Consider the following 21,766-nt stretch of genomic DNA (forward strand, 5'->3'; position numbering starts at 1 on the left):
ATAGGTTCAAGGATTGGCAGAAGAGTACTTTGACTGAATAAAGAGGTCGGTATGTGGATCCAGCGCTTCATTTAAAGTGGCTGAGAGAGAAGTTTGAGAGTAAAGTGAAGATGCTCTAATGGGGTATATGGATTAGAAGCAGTTTATGAGTTGACAGATGCAATGGGGAGGATGCTGTGAATGTATGGTATAGACTGTAGAGGGTAATATACTGTGAATACATTTTATGATAGAAGAAAAGAGTTATTGGTTTGACGTTTCAGTGGGTCTGTGACAAGGGGGCCCGGTCATTTTCCCCCAGGACATATTTCCCTCCAGACATTCCCCCCCTCCCCCTAGTATACAGCAAGTTACTCAATTACCTCAGTGATAGTTTAAGTGGTTAGGATGCTAGTTCTGCCAATTCTGTTGATAGTCTCGTTATCAGTGTACTTGGACAGTGGCGGCCAGGGGTGGAGACAAGATTTGTTACGAAGGCTACACGTACACACACACACACACACACACACAAAAAGGAGACAGAAAAGACACGTATTCGGTGGGAGTGTACACAACGAAAAACCAAACCATGTAAAGGTGTATTAACAACAGGCTTAACCCTGGTTGAAGTGAAAGTAGCTGTGCCCCATAGCCATGAAGTTGACTGTTTTGGTGTTGAAGCAGAGAGGGTGCGATGCAGTGTTCATCAAAAAGCAGAAACATCACGAGGGCTGTTGGTTATTGTATTCGACCCTAAATATATGAATGTATTGAATATTTCAATCCTTAATGCAAAAAAAATAAACTAGTATTCATGACAGTTTCTTCTGTATTTGACCCTAAATATCCCACTTGAATATTTTAATGCTTAATGAAATTATGTTTTTATCAGTGTTTATTGTTCAGTAAAATTATAATAAATTATGCATGACTTTGAGAAACAAACATTTTCGCTCTTATTGTATACAGTAGGTAAATGTCCAGAGGGGAAAATGTCCAGAGGGGAAAATGTCCAGGGGGAAAGGGGTGTCCAGAGGGGGAAATGTCCGGAGGGGAAAATGTCCAGAGGGGAAAATGTCTGGGGGAAATGTCCAGAGGGGAAAATGACCAGAGGGGAAAATGTCCAGAGGGGAAAATGTCCAGAGGGAAAATGTCCAGAGGGGAAATGTCCAGAGGGGAAAATGTCCAGAGGGGAAAATGTTGTACGCTTGTGACAAGAGCATGTTATATTTCCACAACCACTCAGAATTCTAAGGGAAGGAATAACTTCTGAAGTGAGAGAAAGGAAGAAAATCGTAAATGCAAAGTTGTGAGATGACAAAACGGGTCAGGAATGGAGTCTGTAGCGGTGGATGTTTGCATATTATGATAGTGCAGTGTTTTCTCGATTTGTTTATGTATCTAAGCGTAAATGTGGCAGAAAAAACAAATAATATGGCGGGTAAGATAAAAATGAAAAGTGATTGTTGGATTCACTTTCATGTTTTATAAAAGTGAACGAGTAGATGGTGAATGTGGCTGCGAGAACAAAGAAATAACTGAATAGGTTGACATAACCAGAGGAGCTGGATAGAAGGAGCATACAAGATGTCAGACAGGAATTACCTTGGTTTTCAAGAAACAGCATTTCAGGAATGCGAACGAAGTATGACTTTCCTGTCAAACTGACGATGGAAGAGCGTAACGTGTGTGTGTGTGTGTGTGTCATTGCCACAATAAATCATACAAAACGACTTATGTGCCGTACGGTTAGTGATAAACTCACACCCAGACTATGTAGACTCTCATTTTAAAGTGTCGAGTTATCAAGTCTTATAATTGCAAGTACTATATTGTAACTAAGTTGTTACTTCAAGTGTCAGTGCATAAACTGACCGGAAGTCTCACTTATCTCCGCACTGACAGACCTCAAGTGTGACGACTTTGAAACCAAGTGATGTCTTTATGTTTTCTTTGTTTTAATTTAGTGTCGTTTTCCTGTCAACAGTCATTTTTCCTCTCGACGACAATCAAATAATTGATGGATAAGACACGAATTAGAGAGAGATGGTGGTGGTGGTTACTAGGGTGTGGGGGCCGGGGGGAGGGGGGGGACTGGAGGGGGCGAGGGGGGGAGAAGACCAAAAAGGAAAACGGGGATTCATACCAATACTATAATTACGACGTTATGTTCCAGAACGTCCTCTCGCTAATGTTTTACAGATGTTGGTCACTAGCCAAAAAGATTATTTATCGTAAAAAAAAAAATTCCTTCCAAAAATGACAGTGCTTACTTTAACAATCATGAAAACTAATATTCTAAGAAGGTCAAGATTTGATATGAACACTTATTTACTATAGAGCCAACTTGATCTTATCTGTCGGGAGTCATCTAAACGAATAGAGGCAGTAATCCAGTTGGACCCATTATTATCGAATCCGTACGTAGGCTCTCGTAACTGTAAACTATCGAAGTGGCTTGTCAACGAGTTTTTATACACGACACAAATGGTGCGCGCACACACACCGTATATATTCGCCTGCAACGCCCTGAATCATAAACGATTTGCCTGTAGTGAGAGCGATAGATCCCTCTGTTTCATCGAGCCCAGATTTTTCCTTTTCCTTCATCGACCTCTTTTCCACTTCAAGACTGATTCGTCACAACGTCTAGGTTATTGGCGCCGTAGTAAAACTGAAAAGGAGGCCTTAAAAACATAAATTCAAAGGGGGTTTCATATAAGAAATATCTAAGTATGTACATTTATGTGTAATCAAATCTGTAAATTCATATATATAAATATATATATATATATATATATATATATATATATATATATAGATATATATATCATATATATAATATGATATATTATATATATATATATATATATATAATATATAATATACATATATAATATGTATATTAAATATTTTATTATTATATAATATAGTATATATATAATCATAATATATGATCTATAATTGTATATATATATATATATATATATATATATGTATAATGATATCTGTAAATAAATTACATACACACAAAAATACCGCATATGTATATGACTTAAACTTTGTAGAGGAGGTTTGCCTCCCTAACAGAGAGCTAGTATAACTGCTCTGTGTTGTAATCCTCTGTGAGAATTGTAGCAAGGATAAAATGTCTTTCTCTGCCACGTCCCCAAGACAGAATGGAGGATTTCCACCTGGGAAATCCTGCGGCGAACCTTGTACGTCCAATCCTGAGGCTGCAGATCATCGTTTCTTGTCTCCTTGGCACGTAAGGATAGGACTAGGGAAACACCGATGACGTCATACTGAAGAGTTTTGGTTTACTTCAACATTTTGCTTAAAGGAAGCGAATAAATGAAATGCGGCTTGTAATCCCGTAGATTTCTTGGATGATAATTTCTCTCTCTCTTCTTGTTCACTGGATGCTAGGACTTACCGTTATAGCTCTTTTTCTTCTACAAATGGTACCTTGGGTTTTAAAGAGGTTGCAATCTCGCCTGTTCAAACTTTCATTTCCTTACGACCACCACTTTCATATCCATTAACAAAAACCCAATCATATCCACACCTATCACCTTACCATAGAGCAAGCGACCGCGCTGGCATAACTCCAGCTTAATCTCAGTAAATCAGTGGTTATTGGAAATTCCAAATAATGACGAAACAGCTGTCCTGACGATAAAAGAAAAAAAATAGAAAAAAGAAGTTTTCCGCGTTTTTTTCACCAGAAACTGACGACGTATCATGCGAATCGGAATAAACTAACTCTGATGATATGAAGATCTCTATAGGAACCTTATTGATGCTATCATATATTGAAATATATAGTTTTTATATATAGTATATATATATATATATATATATATATATATATATATATATATATATATATATATATACTAAATGTACATGCACACAAATATATAATTATATATATATATATATATACACATACACACACACACACACATATATACAGTATATATAAAATCTACTGTAACTTTCCACCAGAGGCGAATGCAACTATACGATCTGCAATTCTATTCTGATAATGTTATATCTTTATTTAGATAGCTCACCCTCCCATTTACGTGTTTGAAAAGTGTCATAATCACCGAAATCTGCGGATATGAGTCTGTGCTTAGCTTACGGAATGTCTGTAGTTTTTATTTTTTATTTTTTAACTGCATGCCGTTGTTAGGATTATGGCGTAATTCGTTTTCCTTGATACTACAGTATCAGGACCTGGGGGTCGACTGGTGTGTCGTCTCAACGAAGGCATTGAATCAGGATTATGGATGGCATTGGCTGTGAGATGGTGGCTTCAGTTGGAGTATTGGCTTCCAAAAAAAGTGGATAAACCATAAAAAAGAATCTGCAGGCAAGCAATGGAACAGGAATTAGGAAAGCTAAAGGAGGAAGATAGTATAGAAACGAGGAGACTGGAACATCTGTTGGAAGCTTGGAACATAACAACGGAAGAAGGACAAGAAAAGGAAAATAAGCTTAGAAATGAATTTGAAGAAATGATGCAGAATAGTCAATAATATGATAGAGGAACTGGCCAACGAGCTTGAGAATGCTCTCCATCACAGGGTGATGGAGACCCAGTTGGCAAAAAAAAAAAAAAAAAAAAAAAAAAAAACAAAAAAAAAAAAAAAAAAAACGAGAGAAAGATACAAAGATAGATTTATGAAATGTAGAAAAAAGTGCAACGTGAAGCAAAGGGAAGAGAGAACGAGTTGGAGAACTATTTAGAAAGATTAGAAGAAAATGAAAATCGTAGGACTGCCATTGAAGTAGTCTTCAAGGATGAGGATAAGATGTTAAGAACTGGAAAAAAAGGAGGGAAGGGGACAACCTCGTAAGTTAATGCCCCTGTGAGAGGTGGACAAAGAGGCAGGTAGAAGTGTACTGATTTTTATTACAGTCAAGGGAAATATAAATATACAGCATGCGGACGGAAATGTGGTCACCGACCCGCGAGAGAGTAAAAGTGGGTCGGCGAGACCCGATTTGTGTTTCTTTAGAGACATAAAATACAAAATATAAAAGTACACAATATGTGGTTATACAAGCTTTATACACTGACGGAAAGCCCGCTGAATGCTCTCTCAGGGGTAAGTAAGAACAACGCGAATGATGAATTATGTACAGAGAAAATTATGAATAAGCGTTGTCCTTACAAATACTCCCCCCCCCCCCCCTAAGACAATAATTAGGTATGATTGTTGGCTGACTTCTTTGTACTTCGGGTAGTCACTCGCGGAAGCGAGCTGGACGGCGGAGGCGCCCTCGGGTGTGCGTGTATTAGTTTTTTGTTGTGTTAGATCCTCGGGGTTTTTCCGGACGGGATGCCTCCCCTGAGGTGATCCTCGGGGGTTCGACCGTCTTTCGAGGGCGGCCGCGGCTACGGCTAGGAGGTTTGGCGATCGAAGGAGTCGCTTTTTTCCGAGGAAGATTGAGGCGGCCCTGTGGAATCCGCGTCTGTGAGGTCCTCGTCCATGATGAAGGCTGGTTTCAGGCGATCGATTGTGACCCAGTCCTCGCGACCGTTGATGGATAAGAGATATGCCTTGTCATTGTCGCGTACGTAGGACGCTGGAAGGGACCGGCCGGTAGGGTCTCGTTAGAGGCGGGCGGCGGGCGTCGTCCCTGACGAAGACGTGCTTGCACGATGATAGGGCCTTCGGGAGGAAACGTTTGGTTCTGTCGGAGAAGGTTTTGACGCAGGGCGTGAACTTCCCGGCGGATTCCCGAAGCCTGGCGATGGAGACGTCAGCGTCGTCGGCATTGTCGGGGGTGGAAGAACTCGCCAGGGACTGTTAATGGCTCCCCGTATACCTTCTCCGGCGGGTGATGCCTCGCCGTTTGCCCCGCGGGGTGGCAGTCCTGAGACCGAGGAGGACCCACGGTAGTTGGCTCTTCCAATTTTCGTCGGTTTGCAGCACGCCATCAGGGAAGCCTTGATCGAACGGTGGACTCTCTCCACCATGCCGTTAGCTGCTGGGTTGTAGGCGGTGGTGGCATGTAGCGACGTTCCCATTAGGCGGGCCAAGGCAGTCCACAACTCCGACAGAAACTGGTCCGCGGTCTGTCGTGATTTCGTCTGGCACTCCGAATCGACTGATCCAGCTGGCGAGGAGTGCTTCGGCACATGCTTTCGTGGTCGCCTCCGACATCGGCGTTGCCTCGGGCCATCTGGTGGAGCGATCGATTACCGTCAGAGGTACCTGGCGCCTTCCGACGGGGGCAGGGGGCCAACGACGTCTATGTGGATGTGGCCGAATCTTCGTTTCGGCTGCGGAAATTTCCCCACGCCTGATTCCGTGTGCCGACTGATTTTGCTAGTTTGGCAAGGCACGCAGGTCCTGGCCCACTCGAGGGAGTCCTTCCGAATTCCATGCCAGACGAACTTCTCCGTCAGGAGGCCGCACCGTCGTCCGGCCCGAGGGGTGCGAGAGTCCGTGTATGACGTCGAACACGGCTTTCCTTCGGGAGGCTGGGATCAGCGGGCGCGGGCGGCCCGTGCTGATGTCGCAGAGGAGCGTCATGCCTGCGGTCCGAAAGGCACGTCTTCCCACTTGAGGGCGGTGATAGCAGTGCGGTATGCGGCAGTCTCCGGGTCGGCAGCCATGTTACCGGGCGAGGTCTTCGTAGTCGACCCCGAGACGCACGGCGTTGATTTTCATCCTCGATAGGGCGTCTGCCACGGGGTTCTTCTCGCCAGGCACGTACTGGATGGTGCAACCGAATGAACTCTGCGATGGCTGCTAGTGCCTCTGTTGTCTCGCTGACCAAGCTTCGCCCGCCCCCTTGGTGAAGGCGTGTACCAAAGGGAGGTGGTCCGTCCTGATCGCAAAGGGGGAGCCCTCGAGGAGGTAGCGGGAATGTCGCACTGCTTGGTACACTGCCAGGAGTTCGCGGTCGAACGTGCTGTACCTCGTCTCGGCGGCTGATAGTTTTTTGCTGTAGAAGGCGAGTGGCTGGGGCTCGCCCTGGACCACCTGCTCGAGGACAGCCCCGCAGGCGACGTTGCTGGCGTCGGTGGATGAGGCGTAAAGGTGCAGCAGGGTCTTGGTGGCATAATGTCGCCGCTCTGGCGAGGGCCCTCTTCGTCTCGTTGAAAGCCTTCTCTTGTTCGGCCTCCCACGTTTAGGGCCTTTGGTTTCCCCTTTTCAGGACCTGTGTTAGAGGAGACATGGTGCGGGCGGCGGCGGGGATGAATCGGCGGTAGTAATTGACCATTCCGATGAACTCCTGCAGGGGACTTGACCGTGGTTGGTGTTGGGAACTTCTGCACCACGCCTACCTTCGAGGCCATGGGGCGCACGCCCGTCGCGGAGATCTCGTGTCCGAGGAAGTCCACCTTCTCGGCGCCGAAGGTGCATTTGTCGAAACGGACGACCAGCCCGTTTTCCTGCAGGCGCTTCAGGACCGCTCGGACGTGATGTAGGTGCTCCTCCAAGGACCTGGAAAAAATCAAGATATCGTCGACGTAGCAGACGCAGAAGGGCAGGTCCCCCAGGATGCTGTCCATCAGGCGCTGGAAGGGGTGGCCCCCCCTGCCTTCCTCAGGCCGAAGGTTGAGTAATGGAAAACGAAGGAGCCAAAAGGCGTGATGATGGCAGTCTTGGGGACATCCTCGGGGTGCACTGGAACCTGGAAATAGGATTTTAAGAGGTCCATTTTGTGAATACCTTCGCCTTATGAAGGGCCCCTGTCAAATCCTGCATGTTTGGCAAGGGGTATTGGTCGGGGATTGTACGAGGTTGAGTCTTCTGTAGTCTCCGCAGGGCCTCCAGGTGCCGTCAGGTTTCTGTACCATGTGCAGGGCGACACCCAAGGGCTCGATGCTTTTCTTGCAGATGCCCATTCGTCGATCTCCGAGAACGCCTGCTTCGCCTCCTGAGGCGGCCTGGAGGGAGTCGTCGGAACTTCGCGTGTGTCGGGGGGCCTGTGGTGGCTATGTGGTGGAATATCCCGTGCTTGGGCGCGTCCTGCCGCCTGACGAAGTTCCGGCTTGAAGACTTCGGGAAACTCCTGCAGGAGGTTGCCGTATTTTGTGTGGGGGGCGATGGTACAAATTGTAGGGGCGCCCGGGCCTGCTGCTAGTGGAAGGGAAAGGCATGTCCCCATGTCGAGGAGGCGTTTGCGGCCCACGTCCACCAGGAGGCCGTTCTGCGCCAGGAAGTCTGCCCCCAGTAGCGGGATCCTGACGTCCGCGATTTGTGAATTCCCAGACGTAGTTTCGCCCCAAGATGGATATCTCGAGGGGCTTCGTGCCGTAGGAACGGATGGGGTCGCCCGTTTTGCGGCGATGAGGGAGTTTTTTTTGTCGGCTCGCGGCTACGGTCTTTTTCTGACGGCGGGAATATCGAGTGCATTGCCCCCGTATCCACCACATCCTCCGGCCGGAGATCGCGTCGCGGACGTAAGAACGACCCTACGGTGTGTAGTTCCGACGCGGCCGTTGCCACGGGCGGCCTTGGTTTTGTTTGCCGTCGTCGTTTTTTGACTGTTGGAAGGTGCAAGGCGCTTTCGCACCTCCTGGCGAATCTCCCGAACCTCCTGTGGAAGCGGCACCAGGAGTTTTCACCTCGCTGCGTGTGGGAGGACTTCCCTTGGGATACGGCGCCGATCTCTTGCGTTGGGTCGTCGTCGTCTTCTTCCTTCTCTGCGGCCAGGCACACGGAGGATCGGGGGGGGGGGCGGCGAGCTTCGCGGCATTGTTTGAGGGACGTCAGCCTTCTTTGCCTTCTCTAGTAGTTCGTCGTCCTCTAGGGTGTACGCGTCGGTCAGCTGCTTTCGGACGTCCGGCTCGAGTTGCCGCAGGAATATTTCGCGGCTCAGGCTGATCTCTACCTTTTTTCCGTCGGGGCCTATTTCGGGCAGACGGACGAGGCCCATCACAGTGGCCCGGAGGCATCTTGGGTGTCGGCGCCGCGCATGGGGTTCGCGACTAGGTCGAGGGCCGCGGGCGGCCCTTTCAGCGATAGGCACGGAATAGGCTGTCAAGAGCCTTTCTTTTATCTCGTCGAGCGTGACAAGTCCGATTCGTGCTCGACCGTCAGCCAGTTAGATATTCGGCACGAGCACCTCTGTCGGGAGAGCCGCTGCGACGAGGTCAGGCCTGCAGCACCTTTGTTTGTGAGCCCCGCGATCCGTATGCCCTTCGGCTCGGAAGAACCAGGAAGACGGGTCAGCCGTTGTGAAGGGGGGCAATTTGACAGCTTGAGCGGCCGCTGTGTCAGAGTCCGTCGCTGGGGCGGGGGAGGCCCGGGTTTCCCTCCCGCGAGGTTTCCCGCGAGGTACTGTTTCGCCCTCATTGTCCTCTCTCACAAAAACGGTCGACAGAGTCGTGAATGGCGGGCCAAACCGTTTGAGGAAAACGCCTGAACACACCTTGGGCAGGTATGCCGTATTTAGTCCGTTAGAGGCGTTGGTTATTTCCACGGTAGGAGCTTTCAGAGATCTATAAACTGAGGCGCCGTATGAGTCCGTTAAAGATGGTCTGAAGGTGACGGCGGTAGTGAGTCCCTTAATGGCGAGCCAAAACCGTTGGGTCACCGTCACTCCGGGGTCACCAGTTGAGAGGTGGACAAAGAGGCAGGTAGAAGTGTACTTGATTTTTATTACAGTCAAGGGAAATATAAATATACAGCATGCGGACGGAAATGTGGTCACCGACCCCGCGAGAGAGTAAAAGTGGGTCGGCGAGACCCGATTTGTGTTTCTTTAGAGACATAAAATACAAAATATAAAAGTACACAATATGTGGTTATACAAGCTTTATAACACTGACGGAAAGCCCGCTGAATGCTCTCTCAGGGGAAGTAAGAACAACGCGAATGATGAATTATGTACAGAGAAAATTATGATAAGCGTTGTCCTTACACCCCCAACCCCAAAAATAAAAAAAGGGGGGTTGTGGACAACCTCTGGCGTGGCGTAAAACCCCGTAAGATAATGTTCCCAACCCCTCTAAAAAAAGGGGGGGGAAGGGGAAGTGGATAACCTCTCCAGTGACATAAAACTCCGTAAGTTAATGTCCCCAACCCCAAACATATAAAAAGAGGGAAGGTGGCAACCTCTGGCGTGGCATAAAACCCCATATGTTAATGTTCCCAACCCACAAAACTAATAAAAAAAGTGAAGGGGACAACCTCTAGCCTGGCGTAAAACCCCGTAAGTTGAAGCCTCTAACCTCTCAATAAAGTAAAACCCAAAAATAAAAAAATAAAAGTAAAAAAAAACTAAAATAAATAATGGACTGGAATGGGCTACCTCTGGCGTGGAGTAAAAATCTTAAAGTTAATGAGTCCAACTCCTCTAAATAAATAAACAAATAAATAGAAATAGAAATCTCGAGAACAAAAATAAAAAGGAGGAAGGGATGAACCTCTGGCGAGGAGTCACAAATCCTCAATGGGATGTTGCGGAGGTAGTCATGAGGCCGACGAGTGACTCCGCCCACCTTCGGTCGGATGAGGAACGCTACTGATAGTGGGAACTGGGGAGGTCGACTTCAGGTTCAGACGACCTGACCAGGCAGTCGTCTCGTCTATGCCTATGGTGCCCCTTTCTCTTGTAATTATGGAATGTTACACGAGAAAGAGCCCGTGCTGACATAGGGCCAACTTAATCAGCAACAAAAACTCTTCCAATCTGCAAGATGTGATGGGTAAATATATATATATATATATATATATATATATATATATATAAAAGTCAGTGTACTCGTATAAATGCAATAGCCTACTTACAGCAACCAACCCAACCCCAAACATGCTGCAGCCAAAATTTTGATTGCCGTTCGCTGTACGTACAGCCATGAACCTTTGCCCTCCAACAGAAGAATTACTGTAAGTCACCCCCTCCCCCAGCGCTTTCTGCTTGACTAGATTAAAACTACTTTCATCCAACGAGTATCTTGGTAAAAGTAGGCTCGGTGCGCTCTATGGGTAATATTGCAGATAATTTGCTTAAATTCTTTTAGGAAGATCTAGGGTACTTATCCGCGGCGGCCTAGACTATGGCAGTTGCGGTTTTTCTATGCAGTTTTACCTACTGAACAAGAATTTTAAATAATATTTATTCGGATCGGACTAATTAAACGGGTACTACCCCCAGGGTCCAGTACTAAACACGGCGAAATACATTGGACGCCCCAATCCAAGTGGATGTCGTATTCCCGGTTACGTTCCTTGCAGTCCATGCGGACTGCTTCTGTAGAAATACCACTTACCAGAAGCCACTCCTTCAAAGTCCTCGAAATTCTCAGCCCCTCATAAAACATTGTTGTTTTCATGTTTCCGCTAAGGTGTGATACAAACTTCGGGACTGTCGTCCTTATTTCAAAGCCCTCCGTCCAAATCAATACCTTCGGCTTCTTCACCTTTCTTTCCAATTGAAACGGGAGATGTCACCCGAATATTTTAGCTACACTCAAGAATGTTGTCTTGGGAATCTATACACGGAGAACAAGGAACTGGCAGCCCCACTTTTGACTTCACTCCTTGCCGTCTAAGTGGACGAAACGGCAACTGCAAAATTGGCCTGTAATCGTGGAATGATACCAAGTTGGCAACTCGAGCTTCGGAGTGTGTGTTTTTTTGGAGCTTTTGAAGAATAGCGGTCCTATACGAACCTGGGCTGGGACCTTTATTCTTCAAAAGGATAAAACTGGGGTCCGTATTGTTAAAAAGGTATTTAGTGGAGAACAAGCGCCGAGGAAAAAGAAGTAACATGATTGGTTGTCAGTGGTGAACAAACCTAAAGATAAGCAAACAACTGCTTGTTTGATTGTCAGTACCAAAGAGGCCTTAAAAAATCTGTATTTTTTTTCTTCACACTCTATTATCAAGTATTTCAGTATTGAGCAAACCCTAAGCAGACATGGATCGCAGCTTTTTTGAACGTCAAATTAAACCATTAGTAATCGAAGACAATTCCAGTGATTACATGGATGAAGAATAAAGAACTTATTTCTCGTGTAATGAGATGCGGCTGCTGCAACTTTGTAATGAACTGGACGAAATGTGCTTCAAATCTTGATAAACATATTTGGAAGTGCCAAAATAAGGACTGTGCAAAGTACAAACATAAGTCATCAATCAGAAAAAAAAAATTCTTTTTTAATTCTAAATTGACACTTTCAAAAATGGGTTGAAGACATTTTTTATTTTTTATTGGGTGTGATGAAATTGGAGAATGGTGCATCTCGGTTATTAAACATCTCACTGAAAACTATGGTTGATTTTATTATAGTTTCTTTCGTAAGTATGCACTAAGCATTTTGAAACTAAGCCAGTTCATTCAACTAGATGGGCCAGGTATTACAGTGCAAGTTGGACGAGTCTTGCTCCTCACATAACCTAAACTCACAGAGGAAAAACTCCCATTCACAAATTTGGGGTTTTTGGAATTGAAGACACATCAACAACCCCAGCCATAGGATATATGGAAATAGTTGAGTGACCGATTCTGGTACTCTTTTGCCATAATATTGAAAAGTAGTAGGCAAGGATTTCGACTGTTCACTGAGACGAATGGAAAGCATAAGAACGAATGGAAAGCATATTAGAAGATCAGCAACATAGGATACCAACATGAAACTGTGAACGATTCCTAAATTTTGTTGATAAAAAGAAAGGTGTTCATACGCAGCACGTAGAATCCTATTGAACAAGCAGAAAGGGTAAATAAAAAAAAGATGAATGGATGCAAAAGGGAATTTCCTACCTATTTACAGGAAGGTTTTATGTTTCGTGAACGTTATAAGGAAAATTATTTGATTCTTTTGTTCTGAAATTTCAAAATAATATGTGTGCAATTAATTTCAACTGATTAAATTTTATTTTACAATGAATTGTGTGCTTTTTAATTTTGACATACTTTTTGTAATTTTTTTATACTTACAAAAATAAAGTACGTTCATAATAGTTTATTCATTTTCAAATGTTATATTCATAGGGTCCAACTGAGACCCCTATTCTTCAAAAGGCCCCTGGGACCCCCTATTCTTCAAAAGGCCCTGGGACCCCTATTCTTCAAAAGGCCCAGGGACCCCTGTTCTTCAAAAGGCTTGTATGGGACCGCTATTCTTCAAAAGCTCCGTTTTTTTTCTGTACCTGTTAAAAACTTATGCTAACCACTTTTAACCAGTACTGACAACCTAACATGTAGTGCAAGTGTGTTAACCATATCTTACTAAAATTGATCCCAGAGATTGGAGTGTTACCGCGTCGTGGTATCAAAAGCCTCTGGACTACGCACCTGACAAATCTTGCGAACGGATGATGTTTGTAAACACTATGTCAAAAACCAAAAACTACGGGTGTCATATGTCCTGAAATGAAAATATCAATTGTTTTACATTATGCCTCTGTTTCAGTCTTTATGCTCAGTCGTGCACCTTGCAAAACTTCTTTAAGATATCGCTAGTTGTTGCAACTGCCACATTTGCTGCTACAGACACAGCTTCTTGTCCTTCATTTACCTTTGATTCATTCTTTCAAAGGAGTGAAACGACGACGGATGCTGTTTCCTCTTGGAAAAAAAGCTAGTGTGTTTCCTTCAAGTTTTTTGTATCTGCATGGGCCTTCATATCACAATTTTGGAGTAAATAGACAATGAAAACCTGCACGGGAGTACGCATCCACAATTAGTCTGAGTAGTATAGCACAAAAATAGGGAAGAAGTCATAAATTTCCATAACTCACTAAACTGTCCCGTAACACTGTAAAGGATCAGGTATCAAATAACTACTAAACTTCTTTTAAAAATACAGCAAAAGAATCCAACCAATATTCTTTGTCGTACAGCACATATGTTTATTTTAAAATATAAAACACTTCTAAAAAAATCACTGGAAAGAACGATCAAAATCTCTACTAATGCCACCAGTAGACCCGAAATTAATAGGACAACTAAAAAACAAAAACACTGAACTTGAACTTTGAAGGGGAGACTCCGTTCAACTTGCAGGGTTGCCGCGAAGTCCGCACATCGCCGAGAAACTAACTCCGCACCGGGAGGGTGTAGTACGTGTTACCAAGCATGTTATTTTGCTACATTAATTAGATGAAATAGTCACCCTTGTTATATTATATTTAATTTTTACCAGTATATGAGTTGGGTCTACTAATAAACCTTTTTAGAGTTAGATTTTCCCCTTTCCGAAATTCAGTTGCTTCATATCTTTTGAAACATGACGTAACTTTAACGATAGTAAAATTTAGAATCGAACGAGATACGTGCACGGTGTTCAGTCTTGAAGATGATTGATTACATTCCATATATATATATATATATATAATATATATATATATATAGATATATATATATATATATATATATATGTGTGTGTGTGTGTGTGTGTGTGTGTGTGTGTGTTGTGTGTGTGTTACTGTTTTTATAGTTATTTGTTTTATATATATGATTTGATGCGTAAATTAGGCTACAAAGTGAACGCTGGCAAAAATTTATTCATAAAGTTTTCAGCAAAACGTGGGAAGTTAAAACAAACTGCACTGAAATGTATTTCTTTACTAAAAAAACGGTTGCTTTTCACTCAGTTCTTTGCCTTAGCCAACTCCATAAATCCTTCGATATCCATAGGTAGTTTGTTCTTTCCTTTCTTTTTTAAACCACATTTGTCACTTTATGTAATATGCAGTATGTTAAATCAGAACCTTTGCTGAAGTAATAATGATGATAAACAACCTAATATATAACATAGGTCTAGGCTTAAAAAACGATATTAAACATGTAGGTCTATGCCACCTTTTATTATCCTGATATTTTGTAATGAGATATTTCCCCAGGAGAATGGACAGCATATTATGCATGTTTTATGTATATATATATGGCAATCCTAAGCCAAACGAATGCCCTATTCAGGGCTATGAGTTTCAAGAAAATGGAAAAGAGCACATCATAAATGGTCCAATTTTCAGCAACAAACTACATTAATATAAGAAAATACACGATCTTAATACACCACTTCCTGAGCTAGTATACTGGTATCGAAACTTATTCGGTTATAATCAGTTGAATCACTTCAATTTATGCAATTGCCTAAAACATTTGCACTTGTTTTCTAAAAAAAAATACTCATTAAACATGACTAAGTTTACAATAATGTAAGACAGTCTTCGCCCTAAGATTAATTTACAAATTAACCAAATTTTACTAACCTACATATATGACCTAAAGAATGAACAATACATTGTAGGACTTCATCAACGTTTGGGTTACGTCATCTGCTGCTGTCAAAATTGACCATCTTAAATGATATTGGGGCGTAAACACTCAAGACTAGTGAGAATGGTTCGTTTTTTTTAATAATATAGTATTTTTAGAGAAATATTAAATATGTGTAATGTGGTTAATGAAACAGTTATATTTAAATTAGCTTTTATTACTGGCAAAAAAAGTTTCAATAGCATAAATACAATATGCGGACCTACAGCTCCGCACGCGTGCGGAGTGCAGACCGCAGCTCTGCATTCAAAGACTCCCACTCGAATCTTCTCCGCACTTTTGGTGTCGTTTCTCCGCGTTTTGGCAAACACTGCGAGTCCGTTGTCAAATATAGTTCTTCAGTTTTTGTTTACAAATTTAGGATATGGTAAAATTTCTCGATAAGTTTTCAATACTTTCTTGATTTTATATACTGGATAAAAATAAAAATACATAAATATTGAAGAAACTATAAATTTTAATTGCATGTATAACACAGAATTAAGATTTCATTTGATTGGTATTGTACTAGCGTAGCGCTGTGTAAACACAACGGTGTCAGACTGTCACTTGGATAAATGAGAGTGAGTAGAGTGAAAATCGAGAATAGTTCCTTGTTATCCGTGTGTAAATTACCAATGGGACTCCTGGTAACGTCCTTAGTTTAAAATGGAAAGAAAGACGAAGAAGCAGTTGATATGAATTTGAAAGTACGGCGGTGAAATACTAGCTAAGGACGACTATCCAGAATACCTGTAGGCCTAGTACCTATCTTGAACGCACTGGCTTCGAAGCAAGGCATCACCTGCAAAAGGAATTTTCAGGACCGAAGGAGAAGCTGCTGGTAAGTGTTATTTAGGCTTACTTCTATAACAAAGTTTTTGTAGTTTTCCTTGTTATAATCTAAAATTATAGTAGAATAAGTTAAGCAAATACCTAATCTGCATAATGAACCAAACAAAAACTTATTTCAGTTTTCTTCTGAAGATTGAAAAAGAAACCACAAAAATCACTGTGTAATTTGTTAACTTCCAAGTAATTACATGTAATTTTAACTTACTCACTCGAGTACTTTCAGGTCCTATCTGTGGCCCATTTTCAAGAGATGTTTGGGTTGTCAGCCTGGGTCAAGGCCCAGCAGTCTTCTGGAACTTTCTCTCGTTGAGCTGTCATTTACTATAGGTATGTGATGGCTGCTCTGGTTTCCTTGAGAGTTGCCAATCCCCTCTTGTCGCTCTGATATCCTGAGCTGATGGTCAATGGGATTAACCCTTGTGGTAAGGGAGTGGTCACCAAAAGTCTGTTGGGCAGAAAACCTAATCTCCAGGTCAGCAGGGTCAATCTTAGTCCTAGCTTCTTTTTATATCAAAGCTTGGCTTATGGGATCTTCTGAGGTAAAACCTTTGTTTCCTTCTATTACTTTAATCTCTCTGATGAGTGCTCATTCTACTACCCTCCTGTGACTACCTACCTAATTGTATTGCTTTTGTATAGGTATAAGCCTACTGGTTTTGAAATCCATCCAATTTATTTTTACATACTGTGTTTTTTACAGTTTTATATAAGGTAGCCTATATACAAATTTATATTTACTTTCTTTCATTTTTGAAGTGATGTTTCATTTTAGGCATAAAGGGGAGGGCAACTATTTTCTTGTTTTCTTTATTCCATGTACTCTCTACATTTGTTCTTTAATTTTTTTTTGTTCAGAAAAAGGGCACTCAACAAAGCTAGGAAAATTTTTTACAGAGCAAATGTAGAGAGTACATGGAATAAAGAAAACAAGAAAATAGTTCCCCTCCCCTTTATGCCTAAAATGAAACAAATCACTTCAAAAATGAAAGAAAGTAATATAAATTTGTATATACCTTTGATAAAACCGTAAAAATCAAAGTATGTAAAAATAAATTGGAAGGAGAAGACTGTAATACAGATGATGTAGCGGGGATATACATAATCAATTCCAACAATTATGGAGACAGATATGTGGCGGAATCAGGTAGGGGAATAAGAATCCAAGAACATAGAAGGGCATTACAGCTTAACTCTCAGGGGAGTGCTATAGCTAGGCATTGTTGGGAAAATGACCATAGGATGGATTTCAAAAACAGTAGGCGTATATACAAAAGCAATAAAATTAGTCACAGGAGGGTAGTAGAAGGAGCACTCATCAGAGAGATTAAAGTAATAGAAGGAAACAAAGGTTTTACCTCAGAGGATCTCATAAGCCAAGCTTTGATATTAAAAGAAGCTAAGATTGACCCTGCTGACCTGGAGATTAGGTTTTCTGCCCAACAGACTTTTGGTGACCACTCCCTTACCACAAGGGTTAATCCCATTGACCATCAGCTCAGGATATCAGAGCGACAAGAGGGGATTGGCAACTCTCAAGGAAACCAGAACAACCATCACATAAATGACAGCTCAACGAGAAGAAGTTCCAGAAGACTGCTGGGCCTTGACCCAGGCTGACAACCCAAACATCTCTTGAAAATGGGCCACAGATAGGACCTGAAAGTACTCGAGTGTGGCGTAAAATTAAATGTAAATACTTAGAAGTAAACAAGTTACACAGTGATTTTGTGGGTTTCTTTTTCTATCTGCATTATAATGACCTAGCCTAGTACCACCGCAAGCTAGGCTAGTCTTTACCAGGATGTCTGTTGATGGAGAAATGGTCTAGGGAGGAAGGGTCACGATGTTTATTGTTTCATGGGTGGGTGCTATTGGTTAGAGTAACCCGGGTGCCAAATATCATTAGCGTTTTATTTCAAGTTTTCGGTTTAGTTTCACTGGACATGCAACTGGAATGTAAGCTGATGGGTTTAGGTTAGGTGTGGTATGTAATAACTATTGTACTGAATTTATTATTTTTCTGGGGGCGAAATTCCCATCAGAACGTGCAGATTGTCGCTGACTAAGCTGTCCTTATGCTAGCACGGGCCGTTGTTTATGGACCATCCTGATATGAAACACCCTATGTGTATTTTTGCATGGCACCAAAAGAATGGGTAAAACTGAATACCTACGACTTGTAGGTAGGCACTACTGTGGCCTATTTCCCGCCAGTCGCGGAACGTGATATTTACTGCCATTACCATATGTTTTATTTATGTTTGTCTTTTGTTTATGTTTATGGTATTTATTGAGTTTTATGTTGTTACATTCATTCATATTCCACATAAATTAGTCGTTACTAAACCAGAGGGGCACGCTAAGGGTTCCATGAAGCGTTTACCTAAGTAGATGTCTGCTCTAAATGACTATCATAGGTGTAAGATTATATGGGTCTGTGCATTCCTTTCAAAGATCCAGGTCACTTAGTACCTACTGAACCGCATCGGACAAAGGTGGATTTAATCAAGTCATATTCATAGATACAACAGCTTTCATTTAGGCCTTTTTTTTTTATTACAAACTTTCATTTCAAAGGTTTTATTTTCACATAAGTGACTTACCTAACAATTACATCAGCTGTATGCTTTCTTACCTGGCAGTCGAAAACAAAAATTCAAATTCCTGGCGGCGGTAGCAGCGCTGCTATTGTTTTGTGTAGGTGATACAGATCCCGCCCACTTTTGGGAATACCTGGTACTGCTGTGCTTTAGACTACAATTCGTTTTCTGCCGGCCACAGGTTAACACCGGTGGTTTGTTGTTGCAGTCGACTTTCGTCGCCATTGTGGATTTTTTCTTTTTGCTGATGTACAATTTCTTGGTTGGCTTTTTTTCTTCATCAGTTAGCTGCTAGTTATTATTACGAAGATGTCTGATGCTAGTTCTTCTTCAGTTAAGTTTTGCAGCAGTGGCTGCAAAACTAGATTAGCTAAACTATGTTACGATCCGCACTCCAAATGTGTTTCAATGTAGGGGTCAGTGCTGTAGCAGGAATTACTGTGATGAGTGCCATAGTTTGAGATGAACAGGTTGGAAGACTTTTAACTCATTGGATAAGATGGACAAAGATAGGAAAAGGAAAGCAGACTCTTAGAGCGGGTAGTAAAACTAGAGTAGAGACAACTCCTGTGCCTTTAGAGGCAAACAAACCGTCACTATCTTCTCCACTTTTATCGAATATTTCACCCATTGATAGTCCTCCAATTTCAGTACCAATTACTCCAGACCAGGTATTCCATGTTTCCGATCCCAACACCATTTCCTTGTTAGAGTCCAAGATGGACAAGAAATTTGAGTTCTTGGCAAAATCCGTTATGGATTTGGGTGTCGTTTCGTGCGTTGGTAGGGAAGTCAAGTGAAAAGGCCAGTGTTAGGCCAAGTGTCAGTGTCGTGTCCGAGGAGGTGGCTGTCCGTTCCCCCTGTTCTCCTAGACGAAGGTCCCTGTCCCACGGCCCAGCTCCCGGGAGAAGACATACCGGAGTTTGCCCACGGTCAGTCGCTGAATCCGTTGACGTAGTCGACTCGCGAGTGCCCAGGAAACGCCGCTGGAAAGGCGTAGATATCAGTGACGCGCAGTTTGTGTCTGACTCGGAAGTGCAGTTGCCTGTGTCGAGGCGTAAAGTGTGGAGTGATTTAGTGTCGCATCCTTTGAAGAGACATGCCCAACATACGAGAGGGATGTCGCTGCCTGTTAAGAAATCCAAGGAGCACTGGAGTCCACAACCTTCCTGCAGTTTCGCACCGGACCAGTTTTTCCGGGAAGATCATCAGTCCTCTTCGTATAGCGTAACTTCGGATGGAGTCAGACGCTCACGTGTGTTACCAGCGCTCGCGCGACTGCCTCGCCTCGTTGTGTATCGATAGGAGTTTCGGCTCGTTCGCCTCATTCGTCTCGAGCTGTTTCGACTCGTGAAGAAGAGCCGTACGACAGCCACGACTTCGTCTTCACCTAAGGATGATGCGAAGGCCAAACCCTAGCTAGAGGATTCCGCTTTGGGTCCCTTTAAACATCAACTTCAAGAATTGATGGTCTTTTTAAAGAAGACAACGAGCCAGACGGAAGAGGAAGACGGGGTATCGGCAGTCCTGTCGGAAGAGGAAACTCAAGACCAGGATTCGAAGCCCTCTTCTGCTTATTCTAGTCTGTTAAGGTTTCTTTTACAGACTTATCCGGACTTTTTTGAACCAGCTTCGCCTTCTTCACCTCCGTCGATATTTGTGAAGGATAGGAGATCAGTGCCTTCGGGGTTACCGAAACCAGTTCTTTGTCAGTCCTCGAAGGAAGCACTGAAGGAAGTAGAAGAGTGGCTTGCTAAGAAGAGGGAGTCAGCAAGGTTCGTTCGCCTTTCCTCCGTCGAAGCTGCAGAATAAAACCTACAGGTTTTATGCGACAGGAGAAGTTCCTACTTTGGGAGTTTCTGCCTCCTCCCAAGGAGACTTCTCCGGTCTTTGTGGACTCTCACAGAAGAGCAGCGTTCTCGGCTGCAAAAGTGTTATTCTCTTCACCCGAGTTGGATCACCTGGTGAAGAACTTATATAAGTGATCGAAGTCTTCAGTTTTTCTGGATTGGACTATTGCAGTGTTAGCCAGGAAAATTGAATATTAATAAACATTACCTTATATAATTTATCTAGCCCTCAAATCCCCAAAAACCGCACCAAAATTTACCACATTGGCAACCCTGTTACCTCCTATTCTGTCCGACAGTTGGCAACACTGTCGTTGACAGATACGAAAAACCTTCCCTCAAATCAGTTGTTAACGAGCGGCCGTGTTGTTTACATCACGGCCGCTCTTTATAAATTTCCTTAAACATTTTTGTGCCTTTAAAGCTTTCATTATTTGTTAAATGAGACTTTATATGAATTACCACTCACGCATTACATCACGAAATAGTGAATTAACTTTGATTTCTGTAGTGGTTCTTATCTTAAATTACGAACTTTTGCGCGACCCGGAACTACTGACCTGTCCAATTCTACAATGGATTACCAAGAATTACGATGCTGCCCTTCTGCCAGCAACATCAGGAACTGCCCGGTTTTGTGGACAAGGATGAGTAGCAGGGAGTATGAACCACATGACATTTGTAGCTCTTGTCGTGGACAGGTTTGTGACTTGACTTCTCGTTGTGACGTATTTAAGCCCTGGTCTGACGAGGATATGACTGCTTATATGAAACGCCAAACAATCTTGCAGCGTAAAAGATCGGTTAAGGAGAAAAAGAAATCGATTGCTAGAACTGTATCTTAACGAATTCTTTTGACTTGGGAGCGCTCATGATTCTGGCTCTTCGGTTTCGGTATCGTACGACTCCGACTCCGAATTAATTGATGCTTTGCCCCCTGTACAACCGGTAATTAGTGAAGTTATTTCTGATGTAGATTCGAAGATTTTGGCAATGGAAACTACCTGGAAACAGAATTTTAAGAAATTACAGCTTAGTCTAGATAGAGATATTTCTGCTAAGTTTAACAATCCTGTCAGAGAATTTTCAAGAAGCCTTTACTAGAATGTCTAACACACTTTTAGATTCATTTTCAGCTCCTCGTCAGGTACCTGTCGACAGCACCATGGGTAACGGTGCGACAGATACCCCGGCTTGTGAACCCCGTCGTGGCGAAGGCCTAGGGGGGATCCGGTC

At 43.1% G+C, this 21,766-nt stretch overlaps 2 protein-coding genes across 2 annotated transcripts in view; one reads left to right on the plus strand and one right to left on the minus strand.

The window, feature by feature from the left end:
- LOC135212150 (zinc finger protein 62 homolog) overlaps positions 1-11,598 on the minus strand; it is an 84,959-nt gene extending 73,361 nt beyond the window's left edge. The window contains exon 1 of the mRNA XM_064245568.1: positions 11,228-11,598. The gene's annotated coding sequence lies outside the window, so the exon portion shown is untranslated. The remainder of the gene's footprint in view (positions 1-11,227) is intronic.
- Positions 11,599-15,782: 4,184 nt separating this feature from the next.
- The window catches only part of LOC135212153 (RNA-binding protein 7-like), a 340,935-nt gene continuing 334,951 nt past the window's right edge, over positions 15,783-21,766 (plus strand). Inside the window, exon 1 of the mRNA XM_064245572.1 lies at positions 15,783-16,069. The gene's annotated coding sequence lies outside the window, so the exon portion shown is untranslated. The remainder of the gene's footprint in view (positions 16,070-21,766) is intronic.

This window comes from Macrobrachium nipponense, chromosome 40, assembly GCF_015104395.2.
Source record: "Macrobrachium nipponense isolate FS-2020 chromosome 40, ASM1510439v2, whole genome shotgun sequence".
NCBI lineage: Eukaryota > Metazoa > Arthropoda > Malacostraca > Decapoda > Palaemonidae > Macrobrachium > Macrobrachium nipponense.